General features: G+C 29.7%; 1 protein-coding gene across 1 annotated transcript in view; it reads right to left on the reverse strand.

The window, feature by feature from the left end:
- The window catches only part of LOC136968138 (zinc finger protein 236-like), a 56,931-nt gene extending 39,450 nt beyond the window's left edge, over positions 1–17,481 (reverse strand). The window contains exon 1 of the mRNA XM_067262097.1: positions 17,318–17,481. The gene's annotated coding sequence lies outside the window, so the exon portion shown is untranslated. The remainder of the gene's footprint in view (positions 1–17,317) is intronic.
- Between the last annotated feature and the right edge of the window lie 258 nt (positions 17,482–17,739).

Below are 17,739 nucleotides of genomic sequence, written 5' to 3' on the forward strand. Positions count from 1 at the left end.
CGCGCACCAAGGTGGGCTAGAATATCTCCAAATATACACCCATTTTGAATTCAATTCGCATATTCTTTCAGCCTAATTTTCATATTCAAATGACTAAATTTCTACTTCCTGTATAAATATCATGGAGATTACAACCCAGTATTTTAGACTTATTATAAAACCTACTCGTATATTTTGTTATAAAACTGTTCGCTATAAATTTACAATATTCATCTCTGGAACAAATCCGGTATGAAGATTCAATTTAAAAAATACACGTTAATGGAAATTAAGAAGAAAATTGTGATATAGTTATGTGAAGAACCATATTAAGTCGATGAATGTTTGAAAGGAGTGTCATAATAAACAAAATACATGCATATATAATACTTTATTATTGTTTAATTTATTTAGAAAATACATCATTTAAAAATTCTTAAAATATTTTTTTACTATAATTTTCAAAACTTTCCAATGTAAAAAGTTTATTTTGAAAAAAAAATACAATATGTAACGTTATATTATAAGAAATTTAATGAAAAAACATTTTCTTAAAAGCGTTTGATAAATAAAAAAGAGGGGGAACCCCTGGACTACATGAACTTAAACAATGACGAGACTAAGATCCATGTACTGTACTGTACTGTACATAAGACCTTGAAAGAGACAGTGTGACAAATAGACAGACTGCTCTCCCGTCTCGTAGCCAGACAACGAGACTAAAGACTGCAGACAGACAATCCAGAGGTTAATCATATGCGATGGGCACCAAGACAAATGAGTAAATTGATTTTGTAATCGGCTCGGATTACAGAAGATTATAGACGGAATGTCTAACAGATTTTTAAGTTATTTGATTTGAATAGGCGAAATTATTAATTTAACAATATTATGAGTTTACAAAATGTAAATCTTAAAAGCTTTTTACGTCAGTCCATAAATTTCAAATCGGACTATTTTTATTAGTATGCGAAACAGTTTATTCGGCAGTTTGATGGATTTGGATAGTAAAGTATCCGTCAATTTGATTTATATCTAATTAAAAATCGAGTTCAATGGAACATTACGTTCTCGAAAAAGAATATCTTTGAAAAAATTCAGAATTATAATAATCGAATGGATAGTCTTTCGTTTAAATAATACAATCACTAATATATCACTATGGTACTTACAATGAAAAAAAAAATGAGTCAACGTTTCTCAATTCCTTGTTAAAGAAAGCTGCCAAAAAATGTCAAAAAAATATTTCTAAATAAAAAAAAAACTATTATTAAAGCTTCTAAAGTGTTAGTTTTCATATAAGTTCTACAAAACATGAATTTGTTTCTTCATTTTTGACGTATCCTCCAATTTTGATAGTAATATCTATTAACGATTTATCACCAAATTCACTAACAGTTTGTTTTTTTTTAATATATATATTCTGATACTGGACGTAAGACAGTTATTTGTATGAGTATTGTATTTATAAATAATCTATAGCCTAAAATTTTAAAAAATAAAACAATTTCGATTTATATTTAACAAAAACATACATTCCTTTTTGATTTCAACCTATTTAATGTAACCTTACTTTTCATCAATATAAAAAGGATCGATGCATGCGATTTAGTTTTGGAAAGGGATTTAAAAAAAAGCAAGTTAGAGAATCCACTGTAGTATAATCATGTTATATACGGACTGAGTGACTTGATGTTATAATCGTATATTTAATTTCGCTTTATAAAATCATCAATTTTCAATACTACAAAAAAAAAATAAATATTCTTCTACAGATATGTTACATTCAAATAAAACTATTTTAAAACATTCAAAACCTAAGTTCAATATGGTTTAATATTTTTATCTTCAATTTAAAATACTATTCTTCAAATTTATTTACACTAACACTGTTTCATTCATTATTTGTATGTACAATTTGGGCCTATTTTGTAAGATTGCAAACCATCACAAAGAGATCACATCTCTAACAGACACTGGGATATATGTATTTATTGATATGCCAAACACACATTAATTTTTGATACAATAAATGATAGCTACTGTAGTCTAGTAAATATATTAATACTATCTCACTAATAAAACTTTCTTTAAATAATTAAATTATTTAAAAATAAACAGAAATCTCACAAGAAAAAATATAAAGTAACTAAAATTATAAATTATACCTCTCTAATCAGACTTTCATTACATTACTGAAGAGATATGTACAATATTTATGATTATGAGTACTATTATACTAATTAACTGGAAGAAAATATAAAACTTATTATTTAAAATGCAAGAAAATACAAAAAAAAATCATTATCGACTTTTACAAAAGTGCTTATGAGAGTAGTTTTGTGACTCAAAATCAATGTCCTAGATCAAGGATTCTCAACTTTAATGCTTCTTGACTCCTTACCAAAATTGGATTTAATTCAAAATTGGATTTAATTCACCTTCTATACCAATACAAAAGAATAAATTATAAATTGAACAAAATAAAAAAACAAGGTGTTAAATAATTTTTTTTATTAAATATAAATCAAAATTCAAAATTGCATATTTTATTTTACTAAAATTTAAAGATAAAAATAATAATGCATAATAATTGATATACCATAATTTTAAATACAACAAAAATAAATTTGTCCAGTGACTCCTCCGGTTGCTAGTGACCAGGTTAGGAACTGTCCCACAGATCGTAACAAAGGAAAATAACATATGTCAAGAATGATTGTTATATAATTACAAACTCTAGTATTAATGTCAAACACAGAAATAAAATTATCTACTGAAATGTCAGGTTATATAACAATTTGGAATTTACTCAAATCTCCAGCTTTAACATTTATCAATAACTCAATCTTTAGTACATGTTCTCCATGGCATATCTAGAGTAGAAAATTCAATAGAAACTACAGCTACATAAAATATTGTACTTTAATATGAAAAATTATTTTAGTATTTATTATTACATTTATATTTGTAAGACGAGCATAATTTGACAATAATTTTATTTCTACATTTAGTTTAATCATCATATCAAAATTACTTATCAGTCGTTTTTATTTATTAATGGTATTAATGTATGACGGCTGTAGTGTGTAATGCGTTGAATATTTAACTGATTACCTACATGGTTACATCTGCTAATTCATTCTGACAGATGCATTGGAAAAACAGCTTTTGTTATAATGTATTATTGAAGTCAAGAAGAAACAAAAATAATCTGTGTTGTTCAAAGAAAATATCTAATTGTTCTTGTTAATAAATTAGAAAATTATTAATTGAGATGATAACAAATAAAATATGAACTAAAAAATAGATTTTAACAATGAATAGCTTTAAAACCAAAATTAACAATGTAAGAAAACTTGAAAAACAAAACTGAAATTGTATTCTTCAAACTTAAAACATAATATAGTGTTATTTTATTATTTGTATATTGATTAGTTTACTAGACTGCATATCACCCCAAAGATTACATATCTAACAGTTGAATACCACTGTTATTCGGATAATAGCCACAGCTACTATTTTAAACTGCATATTTTCTCTGTTGTTACTATACAAGGGCAATTATTATTCAAAATAAACTGGTAGATAAAATTTGTCAACCTGAATTTAAGGTAATTTTAAATTCTAATTTTTGGATGGTTCTTTGTTTTCTTACAATAAAAACGAATATTTGCATCTTAACTTTCACAAGTCATTTGTGTATAATCCAGAGAAAAAAGGAGTAAACAAACATTTGATAAATAAAATTTTGGGAATTTTATGCTAAACTAGCATTTATTTTCTAAATATAAACAAAAACTTTATAAAAATATTATTATAATTTTTGTATTTTTTACATTTTTTCTTCTAACAGATAAAGTATATACATTAATTATTATATTCCTTCAATTCTAAGATGCCTTTTTTAAAACTTGTTTTTACTTGCACAAAATAGAAATATCTTTCATACATAGTCCAAAACAACAATCAGCAATCAGAGTTGACCATGTGTGGTAAGTTATGGATCAATAATAATGTTTTTGGCTAAACTGCAAGACAGTCATCACAGTTCAAATGAGCTTTGCTGTTAACAAATGTTTAAATTTTTTGATGTTTTAAATATCTTCAAGACAACATTAAAAATGTTAATGAAAAAATTACTTTATATACAGATCACACAAATAACAAATGTTACCTATTTTATGATATTAGTTAGCGAGTTAGAAAAACCTAGCTACTTGTTAACAAAAACTTAATAAAAATTAACTATTTAAAAATTTTTTCTTCCATTAAAGAGACCCTTAAAATCCAGTTTCAAAAATTCATGATGCATTTTAGAATCAAAAAAATATGATAATTCTATAGTTTAGAAACCAGAAATATAAACAAGTTATGGAATGAATATTTCTTAACAGTAGCAGATCAAGACAAACCCACAGGGTATGTCTGGATCTGCTACTGCCATAACTCAAAAAAATTAAAAAAATGTTTAAGTAATTAACAATTAATTAACCTTTTATTAAGACATACATAATGATCATATTGCAAATGGTCCAATAAACTATATTTGCCATCATAAACATTTTTAAAATGAATGTTTTGAAATTCAAACAAATAAAATTTAATTTTTTTTTTCAGTGTGATGGCATAAGCCCCTGTATCCCTCTCCGAAAAGCCATCACTGTTTCTAAACATAATTTATATTAACTTCATATATATAATCAAAGTAATAATAAAATAAATGTATTAACACATTTACGCTGTTCATTAATTCAAAATAAAAACTATGTAAAGCCTAATTTCCAATAAGATAATTTTTACATTTTAGTAAGTTATAAAAAGCTATTAATTAATCAAGTTTTAAGGAAGAAATTGTCAACAGATATAACAATGGAATTATTCCTGTGTTTCTTTGAAATTATTTTATATATATACATACACATGTCCAACTCTGTTTTTACACAGTACAGGTATACCTCGCCTTACGTCAGTAATTGGTTCCAGGAGAGGCGACGTAAGTCGAATTTACTTGTGTAGTTATGACAAGTCGAAACTACAGTGGAAAATGCCAATAATGAACACTTAAAGACCACTAAATAAGACGACAACACAGAAACACAGATGTTTTCGTGTTTCATTCTCTAGGATTTATGATGATTATATTAACATTTACTGTAAACGTACATATTTTAATATGATTTTATGTGCTTTTAACGCTCTTCTAGTAATATTATGACTTCAATATTTGTGGCGGACGGATGTAAAGTCAAATAAAATGACTTAAACTTGATTTTTATTTTTTCATATACTTTTTTGACAAACGACGTATAATTGAAAACGACATAACTCGAACGACATAACCCGTAGATAGTTCCCAAAAAATCCATGTAAAAACCACACAAAAAAAATGTTATCCATATAGAAAAATGAAAGATTGGTTCCAGACCCTAAAAACCAGTAAAAATAATACAATAAACCAATTAATATAATAGGATGTACCGTACTTAAGCAATATATTTTAATTTTAGTTAATAAATTAGAAAAGAGATATTCGTAACTTACTCATCAGTAAAATTGCCTACCAGTAGCTAAGTGGAAAAAACCACCAAACACTGGTAACTGGTTATGGATTCACACCTCGTTAATAAGCTGGTCACAGCTTTCCAGATTTTCTTTACATTAGTAAGACTTAATTAAATAGAGGCCAGTTTTCCCATAGAAAGACTTCCAGGTAGGCATCTGCCTCGATAGATTTCCCATGTGTCATATTGCCATAAACAAATACATAAACCATCAGCAGAATTTAATAAATCTGTATTATTCATACTACTTTTTATTCAATTTTTTCAATCAAAATACCTCTAGCTTTATATCAAACAGCATACAAAAGCTGTTCTGCATTGAAAGAAAACAGGAAATGCAATCATACAAACAAGTCATCAAACTCTGAATTTCATTTTTCTAACTGCTTCAATCACACAAAAATCTAATAAATTCTTTAAAACAAGCAGTTTTCTGGAAAAGAAAGTATCAATATTTTTTAAAAATTCAAATCAAATGGAGATTTTTTACACAGAAGCCGCGCGACTATAGAAGGGTTAAAATGACAAATTTATCAAAGATGTTAGATCAAAACAAATCATACAAAAAGAGATCAGAATTTTTTTCAGACAGTATTAAATCAAAATCATGTAAAAACAGAACTGAATAGCCTATATTAAAATTGTTACAGTATGAAGAGAAATGAATGTCTTCCAGTTCTTGTGAAATGGTTAAAATAATCACCACAATAAGAATGTCAATTTTGAAATAAAGCCAATACTGTAATATAAATGTTAAATAAAATAAACCTAGCAGAAAATAATAAAATTTAACTAAGCCTAACTAGTACAACTGATATCAAAACTGCCTTGATGAAATTCTAGCAGCAGCTTGAAGGTTAACTGTAGTACAATACTGATAATGTATTACATTTCAGTTTAAGTCTACTTTTCTTATATGATTAGTTTTTAATTACTACTACATGAATCTAAAAATGTTGTATATAAAAATCCAGAAACTTGTTTAACTTTCTTGGAAAAATTTAAAATTTTGGTGGAACCATCTGTTATCATATTTTACTAAAAAATTTATATTTTTAACTATTATAAAATGGCAAAAAAAGCTTAATTTTGAGGGTAGAGATGGATTTTATAAAAAATTGTAAATGCCAACAACCAGTAAAATTATCGTGAAGTCCAACCCTACACAATCCCCTTTATTTTCCCACCTGTTGACCTTTAACCACCAAAATTTAATAGCATCAATCCCCCTAATAAACAAACCACCCTGCCAAAATTTCAGAAATTTTCAACAAAAAGCACAGGAGTTAAGCTTCAAACAGAGTGAACAAAATCATGCCCCCCTACACACATAAATTACCTCCAAATTGTTTTGCATCTCTCAACATTTCAAGATGTCCTAAGTCAAAAAAAGTAAAAATCTGTGGAGTCATTTTTTGCTAGATTGCTATACTTTCCCTCTTTAACAGCCGAGAAAGTAAAAAAAAAATTGGCATAAATAACCAATTATAAGGATGGAAGTACATAGAAAAAAGCTTGGGGATTAAAAACCCTTATAGCTTGTAGTAGTTATACTTAGCATTGTTTACTGTGTTTATTTATTTATGCTATTTTATTGTATTTTATTTACCGTTATTTATTTATTGTATTTATTCATTTTTTCATTTATTTAATATACACAATTACTGTAAATCTTTTAAATTTAAAATGAAACGTATTTGAAAAACGTTGCGTTCAATTTTGAAACGGTAATCGTAAGCCCAAAGATGGCCTATAATAAGTACATTGAAAATGTTTGAGAAATAAAATAATTCATGCTCAGCAAAAAATTCAGGTGTGTTGATATAATTAGTTGCAGTTGCTGAGAAAGAGGTGACAGTAATAATAAACAACCAAGTGATATCATAAATGCTTTTATAGGAGAAGCATAGAAATTGATTTCTAAGTAATTTTATTGTTATTTGTAATGAATGTTTTAAATCAAACTTTATTGAATATACCATTTTTTGCTCACTGTTATAAAAATCTAAAGATTCTGATGGTTCAAGTATCCATATTCTGGATAAATGCAGAAATCAATAAGACCAAATAATTTTATTTCTAAAGTAATATGTACACTTTTATTGATACAGTGAGCATTTTCAACCATTAAAAACAGTTTCAGCTTTAATTGTAATTATGAAAACAGTACTAAAGAAAATATTATATTAAAGGAAATAAAATTGCATTTATTTGAAACTTGTTATGATTATCATTTTGAAATTAAAAATTTGTTTTTATAAATTTTTATTGACATTATTTTTGCTGTATCATACAATTAATGGTCTGATAAAGTCAACTATTCAAAACATTCATGACTTTGAAAATATTTCATAACTAAAATTACTGATATAAGTTTAATTTTTATAACTATTGTCTGTTATGTATTCATTATAAATAAAACTTTTTCCTGTTCAAAATAAAAATCTTTCCTAATACAGATAACTAAATCAATATATATTACTGTATTTCATTCTAATTCAAAATAGTTTTACTAAGACAAGTATTTTTTTTAAGTAAAATGCAGAAATAGAACAAAAATTCTTATCCCCTTTTTAACAAAAACTAAATAACATCCATAAAAACAAATATAAAAGTAACAAATTAAAATTTAAATACAGAAGAATAACACAAAAATTATATAATAATTTATGACAATATAATTTGAACTTCTTATTAGTAAAGTACAATATATTTTCATTATTATTGATGGATTTATGGTACCAATAAAAGAAGAACGATAATGTTGAAACAGCAGCAAGGAATGAAAAGAAATTAATATTCTCTAGTATAGACAAAGGGAATTCTAAAATTAACATAAGATGAAAGCTGGCCGCTGATGAATTTATACATGAATAATTGCTCAAAATAATAATGCATCTGAATAAATCCAAGAGGCCTACATGTGATTGATTGACTTACGGAGTGTTGTGAAAAATAAATGAGCCATTTTGTTCAGTAAATATCTTTTAAAACACATACTGAATTTTAAAAGATTATCTTACATATCGCATGAAATGATTCTCCAATTTCAAAGTAAAAACAAGCTGGTCATCTTACTATCTACATTATGATAAGCCTACATAAAAAAGAAGAATTTTATTTAACTTGACCTAAAAATCTGTATAAGTATATATTATTTTGAAAAAATAATATATGAAAGCCTCAATATAGTACCATCTAGGGTTTCTCAAACGGGATTCCAGTTAATTTTTAAACCCGGGAAATCCTGCAAATTTCTTAAAAATTCACTTTTTTCTTATTTTGTGTTAAGGTTCAGGAAATTTTGCAAATAGAAAGTGTAATTAACTCATAAACTGTCAGAATACATTTGTATTTATTAATTTTAAACCTACTTATTAGTTTTTAAAATTTTTGCTTGTTATGGCATATCACAAATGGTCAATAATCAATACGTAGCTTATTTGTGGCAGGACTATAAAAATTCTTTGATTGATCTAAGTTCATTTTTTTTAAATTTTCAACTCAATTTGAAGTCATTTTTTGTGGCTGTATGCAGTTTCCAGCAAACTTTAATAAATTTTTTCTATTTGTGAAAATTTCTACGTAATTCAAAGGTAATTTTTAATATATATCTTACACAGCATTATTAATATGATTTTGGAGGTTGCAGAATGTACTAAATTACTTTAAAAATGAAAAATAATTATATCATTTGATTTCATGATATTTTGTATATCGTAAAAATAATTAATTCTATCCCAGGATTTCCCGGGATCCTGGAAAACAGTTCACTTTTATCCCAGAATCCCAGGACAAGAAAAAGACCGAGAAATGAGAAACCCTAGTACCATCCTAAATAGCACTAATAAACTTGTCAACAATGTCTATAAATACAATATTAAATAGAGCAGGTCACCAAACTATGGCCTGCGGGCCAGAGTGGTCAGTTCATTCGGCCCACCGCCACACTGTGCTTCAAATGAGCTAAAATATAGTTATTTATATGGAAATATTATAGATTGTAAATAAATTTGCTATGTAAAAAAATTTAAAATAAGTGTAAGTAAAAATGCCAAAATTGGTCCAATCTGATTTTTTGCATCTGACAGTAATATAATTTTTAGATAAATCAGTGAAATAAAAAAATTTGATGACTTTATGTGACTTTGGATATCGGAGCTCTTTTTGTATAACTACCAGTACCTACAACGAAGTTTCTAACAAAAGCGATTATGAGCTTGCTGCTGCAATCGTGTTTCAGTATTGGTAAACAAATATGTTGGTTGTCCTTAATTTTTGCGTATTCAGTGATTCAGTGTGCTGCATTGAACAAAATGGTTATGAAGCCCACGCTCGTCATTCTCTCAGTTATCTGGATGTGAAAAAGTTTGGTGGCCCCTGAAATAGAGAATACTTCTGTTTCTGTAATATAGTAAATACATGATTTTGCATTGTAAACACTACCACTAAATCACAATTTCAGAACTCAAACTTATGTGAAGAGCTCATTATTTTATACAGTAGTCTTATTTTATGTAGATTCATGTTTTATTGGACAAAAAATGTTTTTTTATTTCCCCTGCCTTGTAGATACTAAGAGAGAACCTTTGTTAGTAAGACCATTATGGATTCAACAAGGTGGTGAAGGACGTTGCCAGACATATTCAGAAAGACCACGCCCAAAAAATTCCTACAGAGGTTTTTGACCCGTCTGGATTCAATGCTGGTCTCTTAGAACAGTAGGCTATCACCTTAACCACTCGACTATCTGGCCATTAAAGGTAAATGGTTTGGTAGCACTAGGAATGGGTTAACGTAATCACACAAACTTCTCCAACTTATGACATCCAAATACAGACTACCAAATGCTACTCACTACGGTAAAAACCCTTACAGTGATACCTCAGTTTTTGTCGATAATCTGTACAAAATCAATTGGCAAAATCGAAAACCGACAAAAACCAAGGCAATTCCTTTCATATGAATCAATGTAAATTCACTTACCGTATTTTACAGACTATAAAACGCTACGGACTATAAGACACACCTGAATTTTGGAGGCAATTTTTCGAAGAAAAAAGTGCATCTTATAGTCCGTAAAATACAGTAATTCGTTCTAGAGACTCTAAAATACAAACCAGAATACACATTTTATAGAAAACAAATATAGATCAACACTAAATCTGGAACCTGTTACCAGTGTAAATCGTGTGAAGAAACTGTTCTTCACAAACATTTTCAAACTTTCTAAGGTAGTTCTTCCTCAGGCAAAAAATCCGATGGAATGCTTCAAAAAATCAAATGTGGAGATTTAAAACAAAACTAAATGTTCGCATAACAAAACTCATTGAGATAGGCATGCACACTCATGTGCGGATGGCGATATTTAAAGATCACGGTCTATAAAGACTTGCCATGCTATAGAAAGACTAAGTTCATTCTTTCAGTTGATACAGGTGGTAACATGGTTAGCCTTGTAGATGGATACGGCTTCTAGCCATTTTAGATGTTCTAGATGGGGTGCAGAGACGATGACATTGGCCTTGTCAAATTCCGCCTCGATGTCAGGATCAGACACTCAACTGGGTTATCGATGGTATATGGATAGCCTTCGAGGTAGAGAGAAAGCAGGTTGTTAGTGGCCTTCTCCAGTTTTTGTTTGGGAGCTCTGGTTTTATCCACGATCAAACAGTTACTGGTCTATCTTGTGCGTTAAAGTCTATATATCCATTGAAGTCTAAATATCCATTAAGATGGAAGGATCCGCCATCGTCAGTGTACCACAAACCATGTGCCGCCTCTACATACATACTGGTGGGTTCATGCAACCTATTCTCCTACAAGGCTGCAGCCTTTAATATTCTGGTTAAGAGGGTGTTTTCCCACTCATCCACCTCACAAGCCCTAGCCACCGAGTTAAATTACATTAAGAAGATAGCAGCCAGACATTGATATCCTAATCTAACACATCATCTGGTTGAGTGACATCAACACTCATAATACACACCCACTATGCATACTAGGGCCAGCACCAACCCAGATCATACACACATCTTGGTCACGTTTAACCCATATGTTAAAGCAGTGTACACGGAGATCGCCAGCAAGCAACAAATACAAATGGCATTTAGGAGATGTCCCACAATCTTCAACATCCTCAGAAATAGAAAGGACTCACCGGATCGTAACAGACTTCCTGGTGTGTACTCTATCCCCCTGAAGAATAACAGATGTGACAAGAGCCTTTTACATATATATATATATATCGGTTCCACCAAGCGCTCTTTAAATACCAGAATACGCGAGCACCAGGCAGACCTTCGACATGGGCGACACACCACTGCCCTGGCCACCTATGCATCTGATCCCAACATCGAGCCAGAAGGCCGACGTCATCGTCACTGCACCCCATCTAGAACATCTAAAATGGCTAGAAGCCATATCCATCTAAAAGGCTAACCACGTGATCACCTGTATCAACTGAAAGGGTAAACTTAGTCTTTCTATAGCATGGCAAGCCCTTATAGATGGCAACCTTTAAATATCACCATCTGTACATGAGTGCGCATGCCTATCTCAACAAGTTTCGTTATTCGGTTTTATTTTTTGAAGCATTCCATTGGATTTTTTGCCTGAGGAAGAACTATCTTAGAAAGTTCGAAAATGTTTGTGAAAAAAGGTTTTTTCACACGATTTACACTGGTAACAGGTTCCAGATTTAGTGTTGATTTCACCCCCCGGTGTTAAGGTGACGTTGAGTTTCTTATTGAACAAATATAGTGTTTAATACTAAAAAAATACAAAATTAATGCAAAATGAATATAAAAGCAGCTGATTTCAGCAATCTTAATGTCACAATTGTATTTTTTTTAATAATTTACTTCTTCAACTCAATCATGTACTTGGCCTTCTTCTTTGGAAGGCTGCTGGCTCTAGAAACTTTCTTTGGTCTTATGATGGAGCAAAAAGGAAGAAAGCAATGGAATTGTTTGGCTAGACATGCGGGATCACACAACAAAAAAGAACGCCACACTGAGCAGGTAAATGCGTGGGTCAACCTTTGTTTTCGCAAAATTAGTAGAGAGGTCACGTGGGTGCGCTGACAAAATCCGAGACAAATTTTTCAAAGAAAAAATCAAAATCCAGAACCGATGATAAGTAAAGTCGATGAAAATCAAGGTATTACTGTATTTGCAAGTATTTTGCTCAAGTATTGTACTCAATCTGATATTTTAAAAATATTTTACTCTTTATATTCAGAAACATTAGACTAAAATGCTATTCAATATAGAAAAAATATATATATATTTTAAACAAATTTTAATGTTTTTCTATTAATTGTAAATTGTCTAAAGTTAGGTGACCAGAAGACCTCAATTTTTTCCTGTTTTTAATATTTGATTATAGAAACATCTTTGAATAAAATAGTTTTTAACATGCCATTATATCACCAATTTATAGATCAATAAATAAATAAATCTTAAAAAATAACTAAAGTTCAATCAGTGTTAGACTTTCGCTAGTTGTAAAATGTGTCCAAGGTTGAATTGTAAATGTTATAGTCACAGCCTACCTAACATGTTTAGGCAATCATCTACTTGAAATGGAGCATAAATCTGTGTAAACTGAAATTTTACAACAGACAGTATTTGCTTATATGCAAACTCACACAAGACCAAATTGTAAAAAAAAAAAAAAAAATGCTAACAAAACTCCTCTAAAAACACCAGACTATAAGCATATCTTCCATTCCAAACCTAATAACCAGTGCAAAACACTTATATTTCTGGCTAACGTTTTTGGTCCCTCCACTGAGACCTTCCTCAAGCCGTTAGCCAGAAATATAATTGTTTTGCACCAGTTATTAGGTTTGGAATGGAAGATATATTTTAAAAACATTTCAAATGCTTGTTCGTTACTGCAAATGTTTTAAGTGTTCAATTTTTTGCTGTTTTTCCCTGAAGAAGGTTGTTAAATATGACTGAAAACATTAGTATTTAATAAACGCAGCTGCAAATTTACAAGGTGTTCTGAGTATGTTGTATTGATAAGTTATGCAGTCTACGATGAGTTTTAGATTAAGAATAAGCTAAACTGCCTTTAAGCACTGACCAGACTGTACTGTTCTTATTGTTTGAGGTACTTCAGTTTAGTGCCATACTCAATTCAGTGCCAAGTCTAGAAGTGAACAAATGATAGTACTAATTCAAAATTTGCATGTCTATATAAACAGAAATCATAAATTTGGAAAACTTAGTTTAATTTTCAATTAATCATCTGAACTTATCACAAAAATTTAATCACCAAATCAGTAATTCTAAATTAATAACATATACAATGTTACAGGTGAATTAAAGAAAAAGAAATTCAAACTGGAATAATGTAACTATTAATCACATTGGTAACCCTTGCTTAATTCCAATATTACTTTAAAAACTAAAAATGTTTTCGAACAGCTTGACTGTCAGTTGTGTGTGTTCTATTTAGAATGCTCATTCAATAGCATTCTGTATAACATTTACCATTTTGCAGCATTTGGTAAATAGTACTGCTCCTTTTTACACCAGCTCCATTCTTCCATTACAAGTAATTTCTTTGTTTATTGATTTCAGTTTCTTGTCATATTCCACCATGTTTCTAGACTCAGCTGGGGTATGTTTTATGCACTGGGGTGGTTATATATATATACAGTGATGATATTCGGCAGGTTCGCACAGGTTCGGCCGAACCTGTTGTTAAAATTTTCAGTTTTCCGAACCTTGTTAAACACACAGAAGATTTCTCAGTGGGTTTGTTTTTTTAAAAAATATATTAAAATATGCATATTATACTCTGTAATACTACTAAACTAGAGCCTTATACCTCGTTCGTACCAAGCATTTCAATCTAGATTGTGAGCAAGGTCAGGGAGTATGTCTTGGTGCGATCTCTCTCGACCGTTTCAATCGAGGTTTAATCGCGATCGATTCAAGAGAGTTCTTGAAAGTAGATCCAGTCATAAGAGAGATCCCAGAATGCCACGCGCGCGAGATAATACAAGATGGCTGTCGAACACGTGTCGGGCTATGGACAGCGAAAGAGAAAGTATAATGTATCTCGAGAGATGATGACATGTGTGTATTTCGAGAAGTGCCATTTCGCAGTAAAGATTACCCCTGCCTAAAAAAAAAGGGGGGTCAACAGCCCTAAAATATTATCGTTACGTTCCAAGTACGCCACTGATTGTTAGATATACGGTTGCAAGAAAAAGTATTGTATTTATTTCTATTCAAAACTTCCATTTCGTTTGTCGGTGATTGTCAGGGAAAAATTTTCTGCTAGCGAACCCCTTGTTAAATATTTCGAATATCACCACTGTGTATGTATATATATATATTCCTTCTAAACTTTCTATAAGTTTTATCGAGTACCCATGTGCCATTGCTATTTTCCTTATATGCTGTGAAATTATAATAATGTAGTAGATAGGACCAGAACCCCTGGAATTTATAGCATACCATTAAATGATGGCAGATTTGATAAGGATTTAATTTATATAGGAGCCACAAATAATCTCTTAGAAGCAGGATTAAAGAACACAAATACGACATTGAAAGAGAGAAACAAACATCAGTGCTATCCACATATTCCTCGGAACTAGGAATTGAATCTAAATCGAAGCAATTTAGCTTCAATTCCTGTGTTTTACTAGAGAAAAAACAAAATTTTTGAGACATTGGAAATTTTTCTAACAGCTTTGAAGAGAGAGTGCATTAACATGAGATGCAGATTTGTTATTGTGTGCTTGAAAAGATTTTTATAACCCCAAAAAAGATTATAACTTAAATTATGTTAATACAAAATTATATAGAATTTGTTAGCTGTAAATTTAATTCAGTAAATTGAAATTTGAATTCAGTTTGAATGTAGAATGCTATAGAACAAGCATTCTAAATGGAACATACATAACTGACCTGAAGCAGGTTAGTCAATCTGTTCAAAAAAAATTTGTTTTTAAAGTATACTGGAATTAAGCAAAGATTACCATGAATGTGAACAATAACAATACATTATATATTGTTTACAACAAATACAGCATTTAAAAATAAACATATTGCAAGCCATGATATATAAGAATAAATGAATACTTTCTAAACATCCTTTAACTCATTAAAATATTGAATTTTCTTTTTACCTGAAATCATATATTTCCAAATTGTAAGTAATATTAAAACCTATTTTGAAAATAAAATGGAACTTTTTACAAATTGGAAAAAAGGAAAGACCAAAGCTAATCTAATTTGTAAACATTATAAATGTAAACTGGAACAAATCAGCAAACATTAACAACAAGTGCAGCAAACTTCAAGTGAAAGAACTTTGTAACCATGATTACAAACTTCCTGGAAAAAGAGAGAGGACTTCATGATTCCAATGACTAACATTTCATTCTAATTAAAATAGTTTCAGTTAATAACTTAGACCAGTGGTTCTCAACTGGGGTCCACGTAAAAAAAATACTGAATTGGGGGTTCACGATGATATTTTAGTGGTCTATAGGGTAATTCTACTTCAGATCAATTGTTTTACCGAGAATTGAATTTCTACAGTATATATATATTGTCAATTTCTTTATTACTCATTTCTTGCATAAGGGTTAAAATATAAATTATTTAACATATTGAATATGTATACAACATATATATCTCACTTACAAAGGTCAAAGAGAGATTATAAAGCCGGGGTCTGTTAGGAACCCCATCAGCGTCATGTCACTTTATTCCAGATCTTGAAGATTACGAAGGGAGGCTATAAACTTTATAGCCTCCCACCCTAATCTTTAAGATAAAGGTAATCAGTTTATTTTAACCCTAACCTCCAGTTCTGTGCAAAACTCCATCTTAACAAGGTAAGAGGTATTAAAAGTGCTAGTTCATAAATACGGTAGTTACTTTTTATGAAATTCAGAGCTTCAGTATTAAAATATTTTTTCAATTTGAAACAATGTAACAAAAAATATAAGGTTTTTTTTCTGTGCAATGTCTATGGGGATTCACAAAAAAAAAAATTAAGAGGAAAAGGGGTCCATGGGTAAAGAAAAGGTTGAGAACACCTGATTTAGACAATATACTAAAATCAGTTCAAAATAGGTAACCTTAATCATTTTTAACACACAATATCATATCTTAACAGGTGTAGCAGGTATACCATTATATATATTAGTTATCACTTTAAATTTCATTAAAAATCTGTAAGTTATGTAAATAAATAGCTTGTCTATCTGCTAATTTGCTTAAAGAATTCACATGAAGTACTCAAAAGCAGAAAACAACAAATGCAAAAAATTTCTTCTTCTTCTTCAATCTTAATCAAAAAATTATTAACGAAAGAAAATAAATTACATATTAGCTCCTAAATTATATTCATTATTTCATTTAATAAATAACTTTCTTTTGAAAACATTCATTCATATGAGAGTTCATAAGGCGAAATTCGTACACCGAATATTACTATTTTAGAGTAAAGAAAGAATCAATTGTTAACATCAGCGAACGAAATCTCTTTCAGACAACGTTCATTAACAAATAGCAGCGAAAAACTGTAACAATAACACGAGAAACACCGTCTTTTTCCAACACAACTATGAGAAGATGGCGTCCGGGTACAGGTCCATATAAGGGCAATGGGCGAAATCCAGTATCATTCCGCCCAGGGGATCAATAAGGCATCCACTTATTCATCCGCACTAATATATTTTCATATTTTGTAACACATTCTTAACCTATTGCTATTTACTTAATCAATCTAATTACCTCTTAACATTTGATCCATAAAATTATAGAAATGTCGTCAATTTCACATTTGTCCGTCTTCATACAGATATTTTGACAAAATGGCGACAACGGACGCCCTTGACGTCATAACTCTCAAAATTTTACCACCAGGGGGAGTCTTTCGCTGACACTATACGAAGTCCTCCATTTTTTTTTTTTTTTTGAAATGAATGCCGCTACTTTCACCTTTGTCGCGTTATCTCTATTATACCACCGTTCTAAGTAAATATTTTATATTCTCGATAAGCAACAACTGTATTAATAATACAAAAATATAGATTCGAGTCGGTGTGGCTCAAGATTTAGCCACCTAAAAAATTAATTTTTACGCATGGCTTCACATATTTTCAGTCAACACTAACTCAATATAAGAATTATTGACACAAGTAAATATTTAATTG

This window comes from Centruroides vittatus, unplaced genomic scaffold, assembly GCF_030686945.1.
Source record: "Centruroides vittatus isolate TY-2023 unplaced genomic scaffold, ASM3068694v2 contig_1401, whole genome shotgun sequence".
NCBI lineage: Eukaryota > Metazoa > Arthropoda > Arachnida > Scorpiones > Buthidae > Centruroides > Centruroides vittatus.